The sequence below is a fragment of the Notolepis coatsorum genome (assembly GCF_963971535.1).
Source record: "Notolepis coatsorum genome assembly, chromosome: 4".
In the NCBI taxonomy this organism is placed as follows: domain Eukaryota; kingdom Metazoa; phylum Chordata; class Actinopteri; order Aulopiformes; family Paralepididae; genus Notolepis; species Notolepis coatsorum.
In genome coordinates this window covers 114,167,906-114,185,540 of record NC_140168.1, presented here as the reverse complement: position 1 = coordinate 114,185,540, position 17,635 = coordinate 114,167,906, and the positions used below count along the sequence as shown (strand labels likewise).

The following is a 17,635-nucleotide window of genomic DNA, read 5'->3' as shown; positions in this document are numbered from 1 at the left end:
GTGTGACGGTGGAGGAGGTCGGACAGGTAGGGAGGGGCAAGGTTGTTGAGGGCTTTAAATGTGATGAGTAGTATTTTAAAATGTATCCTGTATTTGATTGGAAGCCAGTGGAGGTCGTGGAGGACAGGGGTGATGTGATCAGAGCGACGGGTGGAGGTGAGCATGCGGGCAGCAGAGTTTTGGACATATTGGAGTTTATTGAGGATAGTGTTTGGTGAGCCGTAGAGGATGCTGTTGCAGTAATCTAGTCTTGATGATATGAATGCATGAACCAGTGTTTCAGCAGCGGAGAGTGATAGGGAGGGGCGGAGACGAGCAATGTTCCGGAGGTGGTAGAAGGCCGATTTGGTTATGTGGTTCACATGGCGGAGGAAAGAAAGGGTGGAGTCCAGGATGATGCCAAGGTTACGGACGTGAGTGGAGGGGGTGACAATGGTACCATCAATATTTAGGGTGAAATCCTGGGTGTGGCTGGTGAGGGATTTTGGACCGATAATGATGATTTCTGATTTATTGCAGTTTAGTTTAAGAAAGTTATTTTGCATCCATGTTTTGATGTCTGTGAGGCAGGTGCTGAGGGTGGAGAGAGTGGCTGGAGTGATAGTCTTGGTGGAGAGGTAGAGCTGAGTGTCGTCTGCATAACAGTGAAAACGCAGGCCATGTTGGCGGAGAATCAGACCAAGTGGAAGGATGTAGAGGATGAAGAGCAGGGGACCAAGTACTGAGCCTTGGGGGACACCATGAGTGATGGGGGCAGTGGGGGATTTGCAGTTGTTGATAGAGATGAATTGGTGCCTGTGTGAGAGGTATGATTGGAGCAAGGTGAGGGGGATTCCGGAGATGCCAACGGAGGACTGGAGACGAGTGATGAGGATGGGGTGACTGATGGTGTCAAAAGCAGCGCTGAGGTCTAGGAGAATGAGGATGGAGAGGGAACCAGAGTCGGCAGAGAGGAGTATGTCGTTGGTGACCTTTAGAAGAGCAGTTTCGGTGCTGTGTTTGGTGCGGAATCCGGATTGAAATGTATCATAAAGGTTATTGTTGTCGAGGTAGGATTTTAATTGGGAGGCAATGGCTCGCTCAATTATTTTTGAGAGGAAGGGGAGGTTGGAAATGGGGCGGAAATTATCAAGGGTTTCAGGGTTGAGACCGGGTTTTTTTAGTAGGGGGGTGACAGAAGCATTTTTGATGAGCCTGACAACCTGCTAGTGCTGAAATACTAGAAACAATATCATTAATATAGATTGTAAAGAGGACTGGCCCCAATACCGAACCCTGTGGTACACCCTTAGACAATGGCAGGAAATCAGATTGAAAGTTACCTGAATTCACAGATTGACACCTTGAAGATAAATAGTCCTGAAACCAAGCACAAGCGGCTTTATCCAGGCCAATGCTAGCTAGACTATTCAAAAGCAAGTGATGGTCTACTGTATCAAACGCCTTTGAGAGGTCTACAAAGAGAACTGCACAATGCTTCCCATTGTCCAGGGCTGAAATAATGTCATTAGTGACCAAAGTAACAGCTGTAATAGTACTATGATTTGCTCTGAAACCTGATTGGTGAGTACTTGGCACTGAGCAACTTGAGAAAAAGGTTTTTAATTGGTTGTTTACCAAGGTCTCCAGTGCTTTGGCTAGGCATGATAGTTTGGAGATAGGACGATAGTTATCCATCTTATCCCTATCCCCCCCTTTATGCAAGGGGAGCACCTTGGCAGATTTCCACACTTGCGGGACTATGCCAGATGCAATAGAAAGGTTAAAGATGTGTGACAATGGCTCACAAATGACAGGGGCTGCCAGTTTTATAAAAAAAATAGTCTAAATTGTCCACACCAGTAGAACACTTAGGGTCTATGGATTGCAAGATATTGAGAGTTTCACTAGATGAAAATGGCTGGAAGGAAAATGTAGGTACACACGAGGCATGATCGAAGATTGGGCTAGGGTCAGAGTCAACATCCAGTGGAGCCAGCCCAGTAGACACCCTGTCAAATAAGGACCCAGCCTCAATGAAGTGTTTATTGAAAGCAAGACAAATTTCCTGAGGATCCGAGATTTTACAATCAGCCACATTAATACACAATGGCAATGTAGCCGGGTTATTTTTTGACAGGTTTACTGCACCCCAGAATTTAGCTGGGTTAGAGTAGGAATTCGAGACTAAGTCTAAAAAGTAATCAGATTTAGCCTTCCTCACAGCTGCAGTAGTTCTATTTCTAAGTTGTCTGAAGGAAAGCCAGTCTTGCGTATCCCCAGTGCGTCTAGCACGTGACCACGCAGAGTTCCGCTCAGAAAATAATGCTGACAGCTAGTCCTTTTATAAGGAGCATGTTTATCTACAAAGCAATTAAATGTCTTTATAAAAGAATCCAGTGCAGTTTGCACATTATCAGACCCTGCTAAACATAGACTATTATTAGTAGCAATGTCCTCCAAAAAGGTTTGGGGGTTAAAGATTTTAAGATTTCTCCTTTGAACAATACGCGGTCTTGATTTCAGCAGTTTTGTGGATCTAACACAGACCGTAGGACAATGATCACTAATGCCTAAATCAAAAACACCACTAGCAGAGATCCTGTCACATCTGTTAGAAAATATCAAGTCAATGAGAATGGATTTAGCATGATCTTTAGGGTTTGGTCTAGTGCTCTCAGTAATCAACTGAGTAAGGCAGAGGTTACCACTCAACTCCTTCAGGTAACTAGAAGCAGCATTTCGCCAGTCCAAGTTAAAATCACCCAGCACTAGCATATCTGAATTAGAATATAATGACAGTATATCCATAATTTTATCAGTAGCACTAGCCTCAGCTTTGGGAGGCCTATAGACACCAATCAAAACTAAAGAGTTACAAGGCCCCAAATCAACCTTCAGCACAAGTAATTCGAAACACTTTGGAACTGTGATGGTATTCAATACTGAAACAGACAAACAGGATTTTACATACATTGCAACACCACCCCCTCTGCCAGCTCTGTCGCTTCTATATAAATTATAGTGCTGTAAAGCTGCAGATGAGTCATTGTCAGATTTTTTTAACCAGGTTTCCGATAAAACCAGAACATCAGGATCAGCCTGAGATACTAAAATGTTCAGATGGTCTAACTTATGTTGTTGAAGGAGGCTTCGTATGTTTAAATGGATTAGGCCAAGCCCTTTCCTATCCTTGAAGGCAGATGGGCTGTTCAGACTAACTGTGGCAGAGACTGTATCATTAGGTACAGAGGTTATGGGAACAGAAACCTGAGACAAGGGGTGTACATATCTCTCATTTTTAAGATCCACCAGGTTACTCCTGACCACACCCCTCTCTTCTACATAACTGCGCCTACCACGTGACAAACCATCACATACAACATAGATATTTTTAGGAGTAGGTCCATCAATAGGGCTTTGATCCGCCTGATCCCTGGGAGTGGCTTTAAAAACATGGACACAAGGAACTATGAGATGGATCGGACTCACCCCATTTCAGGCCACATCCACTGTTCTATGTTTTCGGACCAGTTCCCTACTCCCACTCACTGCGGATCTCAGAGCCATGTCCATACCCATGGAGAGCAGCCGGGCTCCATTCCAGTTGGGATGAAGGCCATCCCTAGCAAAGAGCTCCGGACGTCTCCAGAAAACATAGAAATTATCTATATAGGGAATCATCATTAGGCAACAGTAACCCTTCAGCCAGATATGAAGTTCACGGATCCTGCTGTACTTGCCATCCCCATACCGAGGGGAGGGAAAGGGACCAGAGATAATGCAGGATTTATTAGATGACTGGACTGTGGAGATCAGGGCCCTAAAGTCCTCCCTCAATATCTCAGACTGTTGATACCTAATGTCATTAGACCCGGAGTGGATGATGATGGATGATGCCTGAGGATGGTCCTTAATGAGTGAAGGGAGTGCTGCCTTGATGTCCGAGACCCTGGCTCCTGGGAGGCAGTAGGTTCTGGCCCTCGGGACAGCCACATGACGCACCATTGAAGTCCCAATGACAAGCACAGAGGGAGGGGGGGGGGGGAGCGGTGCAGGGCTCACCATGCCTTGTGGGTCTCTGTAGAGGTTTACCATTCCGAGTGGGAGGGGGGCGTGGCTGGCGAGGGGGATCCTTCAGAGAGTGAGGCAGGGGACCCATCCACGCCTCCTGCGTGTCGGCTACAGGCGTGGTACCAGGAGCAGCAGTGAAGGACATTCCTGCATGACCAGTCTGCTGCAACACCTGCTCCCACGCCCCGGGAGAGGAGGTCGGTTTCGGTCTGGGGGTGAAGACCGGGAAACCAGGGCGCCTAGAAATGCTAGGAGTAGCTGGCAGATCCTCCTCCCGCTCCTGTGGTGGGGGGCCCAGACAGCTCCTAGCCGTAGGAGTGGGTGAGCCTGACCCCGGACGTTTCCTCTTGGCCCCTGGTGTCCGGTGGTCAGGCTCCACACTCTCCAGGACGTTGAATCTGTTGGAGAGTGAGAGAGACTCATGGGGTGGAGGGCTAAGACGAGAGTCCCAGGTTCGCCTCTTACGCCTCGACCGCACTTTAGACCAGGCCTGGGGAGGGGGGTGAGTAGGAGTGGAGCTGTAGAGCTTGGGCTTGGCTCCCTGCTTCCTGTATAGGCTCTCCCTAGAAGATCCAGCCGAACGGGGGGGGGGGGGGGGGGGGTGCTTCTCTCAGGTCAGCCGACAGGATGGTCTCCCGATGTCTCTGCTCATCCAGATGGATGGTGGTGAGGAGGGAGACCCGCTCCAGCAAATCCTCCAACTGCTTGGCGATCTGGCAACAGCCAGTAGTGGAACACTCCAGTGGGGGACCGGCGCCCGATGTCATCCTGGAGCTGTAGGCTCAGGCAGAGCAGGCTGGAGGCCTAGTGGAGCTGGAGGTCCTCAGGTGGAGATGGAGGCCCAGTAGAGCTGGAGGCTAAGTGGAGCTGGAGGCCCAGTAGAGCTGGAGGCCCGGTAGAGCTGGAGGCCCAGTAGAGCTGGAGGCCCAGGTAGAGCAGGCTGGAGGCCCAGTAGAGCAGGCTGGAGGCCCAGTAGAGCTGGAGGCCCAGTAGAGCTGGAGGCCCAGTAGAGCTGGAGGCCCAGTAGAGCTGGAGGCCCAGTAGAGCTGGAGGCCCGGTAGAGCTGGAGGCCCGGTAGAGCTGGAGGCCCAGTAGAGCTGGAGGCCCAGGTAGAGCTGGAGGTCCAGTAGAGCTGGAGGCCCAGTAGAGCTGGAGGTCCAGTAGAGCTGGAGGCCCAGTAGAGCTGGAGGCCCAGTAGAGCTGGAGGCCCAGTAGAGCAGGCTGGAGGCCCAGTAGAGCTGGAGGCCCAGTAGAGCTGGAGGCCCGGTAGAGCTGGAGGCCCGGTAGAGCTGGAGGCCCAGTAGAGCTGGAGGCCCAGTAGAGCTGGAGGCCCAGTAGAGCTGGAGGCCCGGTAGAGCTGGAGGCCCGGTAGAGCTGGAGGCCCAGTAGAGCTGGAGGCCCAGGTAGAGCAGGCTGGAGGCCCAGTAGAGCAGGCTGGAGGCCCAGTAGAGCTGGAGGCCCAGTAGAGCTGGAGGCCCGGTAGAGCTGGAGGCCCGGTAGAGCTGGAGGCCCGGTAGAGCTGGAGGCCCAGTGGAGCTGGAGGCCCGGTAGAGCTGGAGGCCCAGTAGAGCTGGAGGCCCAGGTAGAGCAGGCTGGAGGCCCAGTAGAGCAGGCTGGAGGCCCAGTAGAGCTGGAGGCCCAGTAGAGCTGGAGGCCCGGTAGAGCTGGAGGCCCAGTAGAGCTGGAGGCCCAGGTAGAGCAGGCTGGAGGCCCAGTAGAGCTGGAGGCCCAGGTAGAGCAGGCTGGAGGCCCAGTAGAGCTGGAGGCCCAGGTAGAGCAGGCTGGAGGCCCAGTATAGCTGGAGGCCCAGTAGAGCTGGAGGCCCAGGTGCAGCTAGTGGCCCAGGTGTAGCTGGAGGCCCAGGTGCAGCTAGTGGCCCAGTATAGCTGGAGGCCCAGGTGCAGCTAGTGGCCCAGTAGAGCTGGAGGCCCAGTAGAGCTGGAGGCCCAGGTGCAGCTAGTGGCCCAGTAGAGCTGGAGGCCCAGTATAGCTGGAGGCCCAGGTAGAGCTGGAGGCCCAGGTGCAGCTAGTGGCCCAGTAGAGCTGGAGGCCCAGGTGTAGCAGGCTGGAGGCCCAAGTCAGGCCAAAGTAAAAAATATATCTCTCAGGCAATAAGCCTCTGCTGCAGATCTAGGCTATAGACGAGCCACACTGCAGCAGTAAGATGGTTGTGATGGGCAGGTAAACAGGAGATTATTCTTCCAACTCTGGACTGGATTGATAGCAGGACTAGCAGATCCAGCTAAGCTACTGCAGGTCTTCCAGCTCTTGGCTAATTGCTAACAGAGCCAGCTAGGCTAGGCTACTGCTAACAAGCAAGAGCACAATTTTTGAAAAGTTCCCAAAAACAGTATAAGTAGTCCACTGTTTTTAAAGCAGATTAAATAAAACAGACCTTTTCAACTGGCAGTACAATTCCATGTTAAAAATCCATTAAAATTCAATAAAATCCAATAAAATCCAACAAACTTTTCAGGAGCTGTCATTTCACACAGCTATCACGGCAGCCATTTTGTTTTTATGGCACACGCTGATATCTCTGTGAAAAAAGGTCTGGTTATCCTAAGACTGGTAAAATAGATTCCTTACCTCAGATCAGATGTTCTCCAAAAAGATTATTCCAATCCCTGATCGCCATTCCAAATATCGATCGCGTTTATTGATTCAGCGCTGGGTACTGGAAATATGTATTCCACGCTGTTTTGTGGCTCGGCAATGACTTGGATCCTCTCGGATGGCTTGCCGGAGAAGTAAAATGAGGAAACTGGATTTTTTCCCCCCGCATGTGGTTCATTCAGTCTAATCCAATGGGGTGCAGTACAACAGGGAGAGACGATAGGGGGCGGTATTTTCCCAATGGAGCTCAGAGAGAGTTTGCAGCACTAACGTGAGACTAGATTGATGAAATATGAATTCAAATCGCGAATAAAAAAAACAAAAAAAAAAAAAACGCAATTTGTCGTCACTGGCACTCAACGGTCGGCATGAACTAACGACATATAGCGTTGTTGGCACTCAAAGTGTTAATGTCCCATTTGAGTTTATTGCTGATGTGGGTGCCGAGGAACTTGAATGATTCAGTTAGAGTTATGGGTTGGTCTGAGATGGTTATTGGGAGTGTGGGTGGTTTTTTTTAAGTCCTGAAGTAAATTCAATTCAATACAATTCAATACAATTCTGTAACGTTCTGGGTTTCTGTCCTCTCCCAGGACTGGAAACCCTACTGCCATTCTGGAGTACCTCACCCTGTTCTCTGTAATTAGCGCTGATTGACTGTCACCTGTGGTTTGTTGTCACTAATTACTGCGTGTGGTTTGCTGGGAGTTTTGCATTTATAGTAATCTCTTGTTCTCTGTCTGTTGTCGGATCTTCAACAGTGTTACTGGAAGCAAAGTAAAGTGGGACATCTGGCCCGGTGTTATTATTTCGTTTTGTTGTTATTTATTCTCATGGTTGAGAAGTCGTTTTCTTACCATTGTTACTCTCAGTTGTAGCCTGGCTATCTTTATGTTATTTCTTGCTGCATATATATTATCGCTCTACGTGTTTCTGAAAATAAAAAGAACACCATATTTGAGAAGAGCAACACCATCTCCGCCTCCTTCTTGCCTTCTACAGACCTGTCTCAAACCCTGCCCCTTTTCTTGATCCTCCAATCACAGCTGTCGCTTACCTCTGACTTCCTCGTACAAACCTTGTTTGTACGAGGAAGTCAGAGGTAAGCGACAGCTGTGATTGGAGGATCAAGAAAAGAGGGCAGGGTTTTGAGACAGGTCCAATGGAACTCAACTCCTACCTGAAACCTAACACAATTCAATTGTATTCATCCACAAAGGCAATTTTGGGCATAAGTAAAAACACACAGGAAACAGACAATTACAAGCAAAAGAGCTATTTGGAACTATGTTGGGCTACTGTAATAGTGCAAAAAGAAAAAAAGATAAAAATGAAATAAATAAATAAATAAATAAATAAATAAATAAATAAATAAATAAATAAATAAATAAATAAATAAATAAATAAATAAATAAATAAATAAATAAATAAATAAATAAATAAATAAATAAATAAATAAATAAATAAATAAATAAATAAATAAATAAATAAATAAACAAACAAACAAACAAATAAATAAATAAATAAATAAATAAATAAATAAATAAATAAATAAATAAATAAATAAATAAATAAATAAATAAATAAATAAATAAATAAATAAATAAATAAATAAATAAATAAATAAATAAATAAATAAACAAACAAACAAACAAACAAACAAATAAACAAATAAATAAATAAATAAATAAATAAATAAATAAATAAATAAATAAATAAATAAATAAATAAATAAATAAATAAATAAATAAATAAATAAATAAATAAATAAATAAATAAATAAATAAATAAATAAATAAATAAATAAATAAATAAATAAATAAATAAATAAATAAATAAATAAATAAATAAATAAATAAATAAATAAATAAATAAATAAATAAATAAATAAATAAATAAATAAATAAATAAATAAATAAATAAATAAATAAATAAATAAATAAATAAATAAATAAATAAATAAATAAATAAATAAATAAATAAATAAATAAATAAATAAATAAATAAGGAATTAACCCACGTGTCAAACAGGCAGCGGTGGAAAATGACGAAGTCTTTTTTTGCAGCCATTTTGTAGAGGACATTCATAGCTCTGGATCTGCGTTGGAATTTTTCAAAACTACACTTCCTGAAAAGATCTATGGGGTTCAAGGTTCATAGTTCTGTATGCATTTTTTTAATAACTCTTATTATTCTGGATAATATACCACAAAACGTAACGTTATTGACAAATATTGAAACGCAGTTAGTTTCTCTTCCCTATTGTTAGCATGCAGCAACAATTAGATCTGAAATTTGTTTCAAAACGGTTGCACCCTGGTGAAAATAAAAACGTACAGTAGATTCTCATGCACGCCTGGTGATACAAAATCCAAATTGAACTCGGCCATTTGAAAGATATTGTATATAAATGTGCGAATTGGCTATAATAAGGTAATTTATAAGCTACACTTTAGAAACCTTCATAGAACGCTAAGCTACATGAAAGCTGAGTCTGAAGCTTCCCACTCAATCGGAACCTGACCAGAACCTGAACAGAACCTGACCAGAACCTGACCAGAACCTGAACAGAACCTGACTAGAACCTGAACAGAACCTGACCAGAACCTGACCAGAACCTGAACAGAACCTGACCAGAACCTGACCAGAACCTGACCAGAACCTGAACATAACCTGACCAGAACCTGAACCTGACCAGAACCTGAACATAACCTGACCAGAACCTGAACAGAACCTGACCAGAACCCCGACACAGCACTCAGTAAGTAAAGCTAACGGCTTTGTATCCACTACACTACTGGTGAGTATTTCATACAACTTAATGTCCAAAAGATCCAAACTATCAAAGATCCAAACTATCCCTTTATGATCAAAACAGTGATGGAAGTGGAACTAGGGTGACCAGATGCAAAAAGTCCAAAAGTGGGACAACAGTAAGATTTTGGTGGGACAAAGTGGGACAACAGTAAGATTTTGGTGGGACAAAGTGGGACAGATAGATAATGTAATTTTTTTTATTAGAATAACTGAGTCTGGCAAAATGACAGGAGCTAGTTTCATACCACAGTCGGCTGACCTGTATGAATGGGAGTGTTGTACTGTGTGATAGACACTTGTTATCTCTGCTGCAGTGACCTTGTCCGTCTGGCTATCATTGTTTGGTTTAAAAAGAAACGTATCCATAGATCTGGATGTTTCTTTTTGGTGAACCACTTTCAAGTGAGACTCACGTCCACTGTGGCGCTTCAAGTCGTATTCTCCTCCATGCGCAATTGAAAACGAACTATGACACAAAACACAGAAAGCCTGCTGCGGATTGCCTGCCATCTGCCTCACCCAGTCATGTGTCGTTTGCCAGTCTTGGTTGTAACTGCAGGTCCGTTTCTTTTTACTGCTTTCCATCTTGAACTAGTTCGCTTGTAATGTTGTTGTTTTTTGACCAATCAGATTTGCGATATGAGGTAGCGTCACAAGTTCAACTCTCACGAGCAGAGCAGTGCGCTAAATTACTATAACCAATCAGATCTGCGATATGAGGTAGCGTCACGACTCAGTCACGTCACAAGCAGGCAAGCAGCGCGCTAAAGTACTATAACCAATCAGAGCAATGTGTGTGGACAAGAGGCGGGTTGCTACGTTTACCGTCTGTAGGGAGGGGCTTTTAGACGCATGTTTTTTTTTGGCTTCGAAAAGAGGGACATCCTCTCAATATGAGGGACGCGGGACATTTGGTCAAATGGTGGGACAGTACAACCAAAAGGGGGACACCTGGTCACTGTGGAACTAACCCCCCACCCCACCCCAAAAATAGGAAGAAATTATGTTCTGTTCCAGTACATAACTGAATAAAAGTGTAAACCAGCGTGATAAATCCAGTATGCCAGCGGCTGTGTCTATACTGACCGTTGACCGTGAGCGTGACTTCGGTCTCTCCCACTCCGATCCGGGGGACAATGGCCTTGCAGACGTACTGGCCCGCGTCCGCCTGGCTCACTGACTTCAGATGCAGCTGGTTGTTGTTACTGAGAACCTGTAACGAGAGAGTGAGGGAGAGAGTGAAAGAGTGAGTGAGAGAGAGAGAGAGTGAGGGAGAGAGTGAGAGAGTGAGTGAGAGAGAGAGAGAGAGAGTGAGGGAGTGAGTGAGTGAGTGAGGGAGAGAGTGAGAGAGTGAGTAAGAGAGAGAGAGAGTGAGAGAGAGAGTGATAGAGAGTGAGTGAGAGAGAGAGTGAGGGATAGAGTGAGAGAGTGAGTGAGAGAGAGAGAGTGAGAGAGAGAGTGAGAGAGAGTGAGTGAGTGAGTGAGTGAGAGAGAGTGAGAGAGAGAGAGAGAGTGAGAGAGTGAGAGAGTGAGTGAGAGAGAGAGAGAGAGAGAGAGTGAGAGATAGAGTGAGAGAGAGTGAGTGAGAGAGAGAGAGTGAGGGAGAGAGTGAGTGAGAGAGAGAGAGTGAGAGAGAGTGAGAGAGAGTGAGTGAGTGAGTGAGTGAGTGAGAGAGAGAGAGAGTGAGGGAGGGAGTGAGAGAGAGAGTGAGGGAGTCAGTGAGAGAGTGAGTGAGAGAGAGAGTGAGGGAGTGAGTGAGAGAGAGAGTGAGGGAGTCAGTGAGAGAGTGAGTGAGAGAGTGAGTGAGAGAGTGAGTGAGAGAGAGAGAGAGTGAGGGAGTCAGTGAGAGAGTGAGTGAGAGAGTGAGAGAGAGTGAGAGAGTGAGTGAGAGAGAGAGTGAGGGAGTCAGTGAAAGAGTGAGAGAGAGTGAGAGAGAGTGAGAGAGTGAGTGAGTGAGTGAGTGAGTGATTGGGAGAGTGAGTTAACCTTTCACTACCACACTACAGAAGGTTAACCTTTCACTACCACACTACAGACGGTTAACCCTTTCACTACCACACTACAGAGGGTTAACCTTTCACTACCACACTACAGACGGTTAACCTTTCACTACCACACTACAGAAGGTTAACCTTTCACTACCACACTACAGACGGTTAACCCTTTCACTACCACACTACAGAGGGTTAACCTTTCACTACCACACTACAGAAGGTTAACCTTTCACTACCACACTACAGAAGGTTAACCTTTCACTACCACACTACAGAAGGTTAACCTTTCACTACCACACTACAGACGGTTAACCCTTTCACTACCACACTACAGAAGGTTAACCCTTTCACTACCACACTACAGAAGGTTAACCTTTCACTACCACACTACAGAAGGTTAACCCTTTCACTACCACACTACAGACGGTTAACCCTTTCACTACCACACTACAGAAGGTTAACCTTTCACTACCACACTACAGAAGGTTAACCTTTCACTACCACACTACAGACGGTTAACCCTTTCACTACCACACTACAGAAGGTTAACCTTTCACTACCACACTACAGATGGTTAACCCTTTCACTACCACACTACAGAAGGTTAACCTTTCACTACGACACTACAGAAGGTTAACCCTTTCACTACCACACTACAGAAGGTTAACATTTCACTACCACACTACAGAAGGTTAACCCTTTCACTACCACACTACAGACGGTTAACCTTTCACTGCCACACTACAGAAGGTTAACCTTTCACTACCACACTACAGAAGGTTAACCCTTTCACTACCACACTACAGAAGGTTAACCCTTTCACTACCACACTACAGACGGTTAACCTTTCACTACCACACTACAGAGGGTTAACCTTTCACTGCCACACTACAGAAGTTTAACCCTTTCACTACCACACTACAGCAGGTTAACCCTTTCACTACCACACTACAGACGGTTAACCTTTCACTACCACACTACAGACGGTTAACCTTTCACTACCACACTACAGAAGGTTAACCTTTCACTACCACACTACAGAAGGTTAACCTTTCACTACCACACTACAGAGGGTTAACCTTTCACTACCACACTACAGAAGGTTAACCCTTTCACTACCACACTACAGAAGGTTAACCTTTCACTACCACACTACAGACGGTTAACCTTTCACTACCACACTACAGAAGGTTAACCCTTTGTAGTGTGGTCGTGAGAGGTTAAGAGGGTTGTTCTCACCATGTTGGACCCTTTCTTGAACCAGGTGAGGGTGAGCGGAGGGTTGCCAGTCCACTTGCAGTTCAGGCTGACATCAGAGTCCATGTCCACCGTCTTGGGCTGCGGCTCCACCAGGAGGATCGGACCAACTGGAGACAGAGAGACACTGTTACTAGCTGCATGTATTAACCAGGAGGACCAACTGGAGACAGAGAGACACGTTTCAAGTTTCTTTATTAGTTGTCATTAGGGGTGTAACGGTACACAAACACCACAGTACGGTACGTACCTCGGTTTTGAAGTTTTTGATTGATTGATTGAAAACTTTATTAACAGATTGCAGAATGGGTACAATACAGTACGGCTCAATACACACAATTGTTAAGGGGATGCAGACCAGAGAAAGACTTTCGTCTTGTTTACATCAGGGTCCCCCATTTTCAATTCATCAGGACATATATGACATACATGACATACAGATAGTCAGTACTGCTACATCTATACATTTATGACATACCAGATTTGCAAATACAGTACTGTTTGTGATACAGAAGGAGTCAAGAAAAGGGAGTATATACATTTGACGTAGAAACTGTACATTGGAGGAGGTTGGGTGGGGGGGGTTGGGTACATTGGGATATTGACAACCATACTGGGTAATTTACATTGGAGGTGGTTGGGGGGGGGGGGGGGCACACTGTATAAACAAGTAAAACTGTACATTGAGGGGGGGGGGGAGGAGACACTGTACAAACAAACAAAATTGTACATTGGACTATTGACAAAACCATACTAGGTAAATGACTGTACATTGGAGGGGGTTGGGTTAGGATATTTACAGGGGCCAGTGTTGAATTGCAGTCTCCCGTAGGTGTCCCTTGAGAGAGGTTTTGAAAGTGGGTAGTGATCCACATTCCTTTACAGCTTTGGGTAGGGCGTTCCACATTGATGTGGCATAATTGCGAAACGTGTTTAGTCCCTTATTTGAGCCGAATCTGGGTTTAACATGATTTGTGGAGCTCCCTCTGGTGTTGTGATCGTGGTATTCACTGACCTTTGGGAAGTATTTTGACATGTACATGGGTACCTTGGTCGTGTAGTGTATCTTGTAGACCAGGCCCATTGCAAGTTGCTGTACTCTGTCGTCTACTCTAAGCCATCCTAGGTTGTCAAAGTGGGCAGGGGTGAGGTGGGTTCTAGGAGTAAGGTCAAGCAGTAGTCTGACCAGTTTGTTTTGAGATGTTTGTAATTTTGTTTTTAGCGCCTTTGAGGTGCTTTGGTACCATGAGGTGCAAGCATAGTCGTAGTACCCCTGAATGAGTGCTCCTGCCAGAGTCTTCAGGGTATTCTTGTTTACCAGAGAGGAGATCCGGTACAAGAATCGAGTTCGTTGGTTGACTTTTTTTATTACATTGGATGCCATTTTGTCACAGGAGAGATTAGCCTCTAGGATGGAACCCAGGTAGGTAATTTCATCTTTCCTTGTGACAATATTATCACCCACTGTAACTGAGAAGCCGTCGGTCTTGCTGAGTTTGTTATTTGAACCGAAGAGAATGGACTCTGTTTTGCCCATGTGTAATGATAGTTTGTTATCAGCGAGCCATATGCAGATTCTGCCTAGTTCCGAGCTGAGGGTTTTTTCAACCTGTAACTTGTTCTTGTCAGAGACCAGCAGGGCTGAGTCGTCCGCAAACAGGAACAAGTTGCAGTCACAAGCTGACGACATGTCATTTGCATAAATTAGGAACAGTAGCAGTAGCGGTTCGGTACGGTTTTCGGTACAGTAGGGGAAAGTTTGGCTTTCCATGTTCCACTCAGGGGTGATGTAGTAGTGTGCAGTAACTAATTGTACTTGTAGGGCTGTCAACGAATATTCTATATTGAAATTAATAATCGACTTGTAATTTTTCTTTTTTATAATAATAATTATATTAGATTGTGAAAAAAACAGCCCCCGGTGGGCGGTCGTTAGTGGTTAACATCCCGCTGTATTCGTTCGGTACACTACACAGCCGTTCGGTACGCTACGGTACACACTGAAACGGTTCGGTACGTATACGTGTACCTTTACACCCCTAGTTGTCATACAAAAATACAGAATACTTTTATATGAAATGCTTTTTTTCTGTTTTGCTCCTGAGAGTATGCTAGATAAAAAAATAGATAAAGTATAAAATAGAAAGTCAAAAGTACATAAACAAGTGTAAACAAAAGTGTTCAATATACATATATACAATATACAATACAGAGTAGAAAAAACGAGTAACTGAGTTACAATACAATATACAGTACAATGCAGAAATGGGATGAGGTACAACTTAGGGTAAGGTGCAATGAGGTATGAGTTGTAGTGCAAATCTCTTTACCAATAAATATAAAGTGTGTTAAAGTGTCTAAAGTGGGTAAAGTGGGTGTTACAGTGAGTTGTTTATTTAAAGTGAGTGTGTACGTGTGGAAGTGTGTGCTGTGAGTGTGTTTGATGGTTTGTTACATAGTGTTATTGTCGTTGAGCATCTAGACACTATTACTAGCTGCATGTATTAAGAGACAGAGGAGAGACAGAGGACAGCTGTGTCCCCAAGGGTAGAGAGCAGTTAGCGCCCCCTCCACAACTACCACCCAAGTGCCCTTGAGCAAGGCACTGAACCACAAATGCTCCAGTGGAGCTGGCCAGCGGCTAACGCAGGGTTTGAAATTAACGGGGGCTTGGGGCACAATGCCCTAGAAAATGTACCAAATGCCCTCGAAAATCAGTTAAGGGGGGCAAGAAAAGGCCCAGACAATTTACTAATTATATATATATGCTCTACAGTGCGAGCATTTCCCTCGTATTTTCCCCTAATAATATGTGTGCGAACCGGAAAAATCATTTACTCGCAGTGTGCAAGTGAAGATTACAAACAGCTCTGCTGTTAATAGTTCAGAAACTACAAGTCCCACATTCCACAAGGCGCATAAACGTCCAATCACAGTAGAGTTTCCTGCGGTTTCATGCGAGTGAAAGGAAATGAGAACACAAACACAGTACACGCTGGAAGTCACGGTACCATAGGCAAGTTATACATTCAGAATCAGACAACGCTAAAAATTCAGCCAGCCATGAAGCCCAAAGAAAAATCTGGCGAGGCAGCTAATGTTACTGAGGCGGATAACGTTAGCGAAGTTAGCACACGCACACTGTGGGCCAGCCAGTGACTTTGGTGGTGTGTGCTATTGCACAGATGCGTGTCCCGTTCCCGTTTGCACACGCACATATACACACACGCACATAGTAAGCCATCACTGGGAACGCTCAGAGGAAAGGGGGGCTGAGAATATCTGTGTCTATCTGTGTGTGTGTCTCGCTCTCTCTGCCTCTCTACATCTCTCTCTCCTGAACCTATTTCATTCAAAAGGAAGACATTGATGGACAGTAGCTATACGTATAAATTATAGCTCAGTTGTAGCTGTAACAGAATAATTGTATTAACTATTAATGAACTATTATTCAATAGCGTTTCAATTATAATGAATTAAATAATTGTATAAAGAATTTTCCATGTTCTGTCATCTAATAATATATTCCATTGCCTTTCCTATCTGTATCAAAGTCAAAATGTTGGTATCGTGACAACACTACAACATACAAAAGCAGCTTGACAACCGATATCCTTTGCGTCTAGTAGGCATGGGCCAATTTGTGATTTTGGTGGTATTTGCTATTTGCACAGATGTTTAGCCCTTAGTATGCACACGCACAGTACACATGCATGTAATAAATAGTTTGTTAATAAACTCTGTGTTACTTGAACAATTTTCACTGTGCTCCTAAATTTCTTTGTGTGCTCCTACATTTCTATTTAGATTTTATTTATTAAAATGTTAAAATGTTAAAATGGGAAAGAGGTTAGCGTAGAGCCCTATATATGGAGACATTAACGTTACGTTATCAAACATAGGGACGAAGACTGTAAAAAAAAATTTCGGCAATGTTTTATAATCTTTATGTTAATTTTCATCATAAAAATGCTGTGCCCCCGAAATAAATAAAAAAGCCCCCGAAAATCAATTAAGGGGGGCAAAAAAAGGCCTGGATTTTTTTTTTTTAAGTTCTAACCCTGGAGAGATGTGTGTAACTGTGTGTGTGTAACTGTGTGTGTGTGTAACTGTGTGTGTGTAACTGTGTGTGTGTGTAACTGTGTGTGTGTAACTGTGTGTGTGTGTTACAAGGTGATGTGTGTAACTGTGTGTGTGTGTTACAGGGTGATGTGTGTAACTGTGTGTGTGTTACAGGGTGATGTGTGTAACTGTGTGTGTGTTACAGAGTGATGTGTGTAACTGTGTGTGTGTTACAGGGTGATGTGTGTAACTGTGTGTGTAACTGTGTGTGTGTGTTACAGGGTGATGTGTGTAACTGTGTGTGTGTAACTGTGTGTGTGTTACAGGGTGATGTGTGTAACTGTGTGTGTGTGTTACAGGGTGATGTGTGTAACTGTGTGTGTGTTACATGGTGATGTGTGTAACTGTGTGTGTGTTACAGGGTGATGTGTGTAACTGTGTGTGTGTTACAGGGTGATGTGTGTAACTGTGTGTGTGTTACAGGGTGATGTGTGTAACTGTGTGTGTGTTACAAGGTGATGTGTGTAACTGTGTGTGTGTTACAGGGTGATGTGTGTAACTGTGTGTGTGTTACAGGGTGATGTGTGTAACTGTGTGTGTGTGTTACAGGGTGATGTGTGTAACTGTGTGTGTGTTACAAGGTGATGTGTGTAACTGTGTGTGTGTGTGTTACAGGGTGATGTGTGTAACTGTGTGTGTGTTACAGGGTGATGTGTGTAACTGTGTGTGTGTTACAAGGTGATGTGTGTAACTGTGTGTGTGTTACATGGTGATGTGTGTAACTGTGTGTGTGTTACAGGGTGATGTGTGTAACTGTGTGTGTGTTACAGGGTGAT

General features: G+C 44.6%; 1 pseudogene across 1 annotated transcript in view; it reads right to left on the bottom strand.

Annotated features, from left to right (window-relative positions):
- Positions 1-17,635, bottom strand: part of LOC311226656 (kin of IRRE-like protein 1) — a 223,499-nt pseudogene that overhangs the window by 70,403 nt on the left and 135,461 nt on the right. The window contains exons 8-10 of the transcript XR_014621046.1: positions 12,720-12,847; positions 10,569-10,699; positions 4,045-4,451 (exon numbers count right to left, since the gene is read on the bottom strand). The product of XR_014621046.1 is annotated as a kin of IRRE-like protein 1 (transcript). The remainder of the gene's footprint in view (positions 1-4,044; positions 4,452-10,568; positions 10,700-12,719; positions 12,848-17,635) is intronic.